A 6,071-nucleotide genomic window follows, 5' to 3' on the forward strand; every position below is an offset into this window, starting at 1 on the left:
CACTATATATTTTATAGTGTAAAATAATCAATAAACTTTAAAATAATTATCATAAAAATTTATAAATTTAATATAAATAATAAATTTTGATTGGATGAATATTTAAATTATTTTACTAACATATTTTCTCTTAAATAAATTATACGTATATCTCTTAGAGTATTTATAATATATAATTATTAAAATGAATTACTTATCATATTTTTGTTCGTCTTACGATATCACATGGATTTAAACATTCTGAATGAAAATTCACATTAATGCTAAAAACTTAATTTTACATGTCTTACAATATTTGTCAAATATTTTACTTATGATATAATTCTGTTAAACAATATTTGTTTTTTATGAGTATAGTTATGTCATATGCTTCAATGTGAAAAAAAAAATGATTGAAATAATTAAACAATTTATGTAAACACTTCCATTCAAAATATTCTTATGAGATAATCATGTTGATAAAATCATTCCAATCAAATTATCTTATCAATCAAATGAATTAATTAGTATGAAATTATTTAAGCTGGTGTCTTAAATCTAAGTTTTAGATATTTAAAGGAAGAATTTTTCCTTAGTCGATATCAGTAATCATTAGATTAAAAACAACAACTTTGTGCTAATTGTTTCTCGTAATTTATTTATTTTTCTTTATTCATAAAAATTAAAAATAAACATTAGAAATTTTATAATAATTCACATTCAACTAAATAAGGAAATAAAACTCCCTTAATATTTTTCTTTATACTTTGAAAACTAAGAAAATAGTCATATTTTCATTTTTCTATCATTTCATCTTCATTGTAATATTGGTTATTCTACTATCATTAATTTTTAAATTCAATTCCCAATTTAATTTTCATTATTTTAGCTTTATAACTTTGATTCATTTGTTATACACTATATTTCACCAAAAAAAATTGTTAGTCCCCGTTACTATATATGTCGGCATCTGATAAATGATAAACCTTAAGTTAACAGTTAAACCAAAATTATATAATTAAAATAGTATATATGAAAGAAAAGAAACTAATCAAAATTACAGTTAAATCTATATATTATGTCGCATCATTTATTTAATTTTTTTATTCTCTTTTGCTCATCTCTTGTACCAGAAATAAAGTGTAGTATGATTGTTATTTATCTTCTAAAAAAAAATTCATTACATTATATGTGTTGCTGATATAGACATGTAAGACGTATAAGTAAACGTGTTTTCATTTTCTGAGAGGGGCAGCTAACAATAAAATAAAACGAAATGAATATTGGAAAATAATTTGGATCCAATGCTATCGCCCCACTCGTTTTAAATGAGCTATTTCGAGTCGGACCTATCCTCCATTTGGTTTATAAATATAAGTAATTTCTCGCATGAAAATATGTTTTTTAATGTAATTTTTTTTCAAAATTAATTTAAATAAAATTTGAATTATATTTTTTAATTTTCAATTGGTTTTGTTCAAATTTAGAACAATCAGATACTTAATTCATCGCATCTCTTCAAATTGAAGGATTTATTTTTGTTTAATTCATTTTTAAACTCAATCGAACATTCAAAATCACAAGATATGACATTAGTTTATTTATGCATCATTAATTATATAGAAGCCACAACTTATGTCACAATTTTTTTTTCTCTAATGAAAAGTAATATAAAATAAGTTGAGTTTTTAATTTATTTGATAGACGATGAAAATAAAAAGAAAAAAGAGAGAAATTTTTATTTTTTCTTATTTAAGTGTGTAAAAAGTTTAAAAAATGTGTATAAAATTACATAAATATTTGAAATAAAAAAATAAATTTTATCCTTTTTTATATTGATGATACATTTATCTTTTAAATCTCTGTAATTTTAAACAAATCAGTTTAGTCTTATATTTTATAAAATAAATGTAGTATTATACATTAAATTGATTTTAATTCTTTAATGTAAAAGACCACAAATATTATTTACTGGATACAATTCTACTTGTGTTAGGTAGGTCCATTATAAACGACAAATCATTTTTAAAAAATATTTTTTGTGTTTGAACTTTTAATCAAACTTGATTCCAGTGATAGTTTTAAATTGATAAATTTGATTCTTATACTTTAAAAAATAAATATATTTAGCCCATACGCACTAACAAGTGAAAGGCAAACGATTTAACAAAGATTAAATTTACCTAATTTTTAAAGTATATGACCGAATTTATCAATTTGAAATTCTACGACTAAATTCAAGTTTGATACAAAATACAACACCAAAATCATATTTTACACTTATATATATATATATATATATATATATACTTACTGTTTTAGTAAAATATATCTTTATTAACAAAATCGTTTTAAGTTTTAAATTCAATAATATCATAAATAAATATATTATTTTATGATAGCGACCACAAGTTTAATTCACGGAAAATAATCCTACTTTAATCAAGTAAAATTATTATGGATAATAATTTTTTTCTAAGTATTCATGACAACTTGACACCTAGCTAAGACTCAACAATTTAATTTTTCTATTTTTAGTTTTAAATTTTATAAAATAATTTTTACTTATAAATCGTATAAAATAATTTTATAAATTTTCATAAATTTTTGTGTTTGTTGAATAACATTAATTTTGTAAGGTTAAATTTTTTATACTAAATAATATTTTAAACATGATTAGTTAATATAGTTATTACAAAATAATATTTTGATTCTAAGCTTAATAACTTCACATACGGGAACTTTAATTTTGAAATGAACTTTATTTTAAAATATTTTTCTTATACTCGTGACATATAATATCATTATAATTATTAAATGAAACTTTTTTTTTTCAAAATATTTGGACAAAAATATTAAACGAAACTTTTTTTCAAAATACTTGGACAAAAATGTTAATCTCTTGAGTATTTGTTACAACTATTTTTCTTATAATTCGTTGGTATTGCATGATTATGTTAATTAAGGAGAAAAAATACTCATGTTAGAGAACTTAATAGTTAGTAACTTAGTACAATGTTTTCTCACGGAACGAAGGAAATACTTTCTTTTCATAGGAATTGAAAATTGTTAAAGATTTATAATAATTCATATATTATATTTAATTAATTCAATTAATTGAGATAGATTTCCTTCATAGACAAATATAATTATATATATATATATATACATATATATATATATATATAATTAAATATATTATCTCTATTTGAATTTTCTCTCATTCTTTTTGCGATTTTGAAGAGCTTAATTAGTTGATTATATTTATCTCAATAAAAATATTTAATTTTATAAATAAATATATATCACACATACGTCAAAACGGAAATAACTCATGCAAATACACGAATCTTTGCTAGTTTATCTTTTATATCTATTAACATTTTCATCCATTTATTCTCTGTAAAACTTTGTATGTAAGTACTTTGAAACGGTAAAAGATTTCAAAATATCATTTTTTTTTATCCATTAAAGAATCGTTCTTTCCTTTTTAGCTAAAGCAAACAAAGCATTAAGGTCAAAATGTCTCCAAAAACAAGAAAGCGGAAAAAAAGGAGGCTACCATGCATTTAAGACAATAGTATAGAAATTGGCTGAATTCTCAAGATGTGGAAAAAGATTCTTGGACTCGTTTCAGTAGCAGGTTAATTTTATAATCAGTGTGACATTTGAAGAAATTATATTTTAACAGAAAATGTGTAACTAAAAATTATTTAAGTAATAACATTATACCCTATTTAGGGTGATTGTTAGTAGAGTGTTAATCACAACAATAATGATGAGATTATCAAATGTAAGAAAAATATTTTTTAAATTAAAAATCAAATTTATAATTTTTTATTTAAAAAATTAGCTAAAAATCATTTCAACTTTATTTTATCCAAACACGTTTTAATTTAAAAATTGAACTTAAAAATACAAAACTTGCATCTACCCAAAACGAACCCTATTCAGTGTGAAAATCTCACGACACAAAAAGAAAGTTATACACTAAATGAAAAAATTACCTGATTTTAGGAAGCAAATCCAAACAAGATTTTTTATAAGTAAGTACTAAGCAGTTTAAAACACTCATACATTTTACTCTAACAATTAAACTAAACCCTTGAATCCTCGATAGTTCCAAACAGGAATGAATTTCATAAAATCTTTACTTTAATATATGTTCTTACAAAATATTATTCGCTTTAGTTTTTTATTATATAATGAATCGGAAAAACAAATTAAAATGACTATATTGAATAACTTTTTATAGAATTGAAAATTAAAGTTTTATAAAAAAAATTGACCGGAATTTTTATAAAATTATAAACTTAAATCCCCAACACTTACATTAAAAGTAAGGTTTCACTAATTATCAAGAAAAAGAAAATTATTAAACCTTTCATTACGCGTTAAAGTAGAGTGGAAAATATATCAATTTTTCATTATTATTTTAAAAGGATAAATATGAAAGATGAGAGTTGTATTTGTAGGCCTTATTGAAGTTTTTTTCCCTCCCAAAATAGGAATGAAATATGAGAAAATTATCACATTTTTTAATTTCTTAAAAATTGGATAAATTTTTATAACAGTTTTAAAAACAATAAGTAACTTTATATTAAAAAAAATTAATTAGTATAAAAATCTTTTTATGTTACGTCAAAAAAAAATTATTTTTATGTTATTTATTTCTTTTCACTTATCTAAACATGGAGAGGAAAAATTATACATTTTTTCTTTGTTTTATTCTTTCGAATAAAACATATTTTCTAATTTATTTATATTTTTGTATTTCTTTATTAGTAAAACTGGTTTCTTATTTTAGGCTTCCGGTTTAATCCCCTAATGAGAATTTTAGCTTTGTTAAATATCTTCAATAAAAAATCTTATAAGGAGATCTTAACCTCAAGATTTGATCTTTGTCAATGGAGAAACCCAGATCGCAAACATCTTCAGGTTTAATCCCATGTTGTCGGCTCGGGCCTAAGATAGAAGTTGCATTGCATTCGTTCACTACAACAGGTGTCTAACATTGTTTCACAAGGGTGACTTCATCGTTCCAGGTTCACGTTAAGGTAATGGAGAATCTCATCTCAAATTACAAGGAGACTAGCAAACTAAACCATTTCGAATGTAGGGAAACTCGTTTTTTTCCCTGGGTTTGGGGCTTGTACTAGGATTTGGGGAAGAAGACTTCGAATGTTTGATTCGAGAAAAAAAAATGATGGAAGGTGCAATATGGATAGAACCAAAAAGAGAATGGAGGGTAATGATTGAAGGATCATTTTGAACTTTTTAATTAAAAAAAAAAATTAAAGTGAAATTTTAAAAAGATAAAATATCAAATTAAAAAAAGTAAAATAAACAACCAAATAGGTTATTTAACATTTGTTATTTAATTTCTATTAAAAAGGAGAAAAAAAAAACACTTGACTCTCCTAAACTTAAATTCTTTTTACAAATAGACACCTCAAATTTTAGTTTAATCTTAATTATTCATAAATTTTATTTAATTCACAAAAACGTAAACTTTAATTCCATTCAAATTAATTTTTAAACTTTATCATTTTCTTTTTAAATAGGCACCTTAAACTTTTATTTCAATCTTAAAATTTATAGTTTTTAAAAATATTTCTTTATATCAAATTCGAGTTATATTATTTATGTTAAACGTCAATCATTCATTAATATTTTTCTTATTCGTTTGTTGTAAATCATTTTCTTGTTATTAAAATATAATAAAAAAAGTAGGAAAAAGAAAATAATAAGAAACAATAAAAAAAGTCTTTATTTCATTTTTAATTATAATTTTTATTATGGTTACTGTTTGAAAAATAATTCAAAAATATAACTAATAAATTATTAAGATTTTTTATGTTAGTAGTTTAATCTGAATTTAATATAAGAGACTATTTAAAAATAAATAAATTTTAAAGATTAATTGAGATGAAGTTGAAATTATGATGGTTACGTTTGAAAAAATAAAATTTAAAAATCAGTTGTGATAAAATTAAAGTTTAAGATATGAGAATAAAATAGAAGTTAACGATTAATTGAGACATAACTCAAGTTTGAGATATCTGAATAAATAAGATAAAGTTTAGGGCGGG

The sequence above is a fragment of the Glycine max genome, chromosome 20 (assembly GCF_000004515.6).
Source record: "Glycine max cultivar Williams 82 chromosome 20, Glycine_max_v4.0, whole genome shotgun sequence".
NCBI lineage: Eukaryota > Viridiplantae > Streptophyta > Magnoliopsida > Fabales > Fabaceae > Glycine > Glycine max.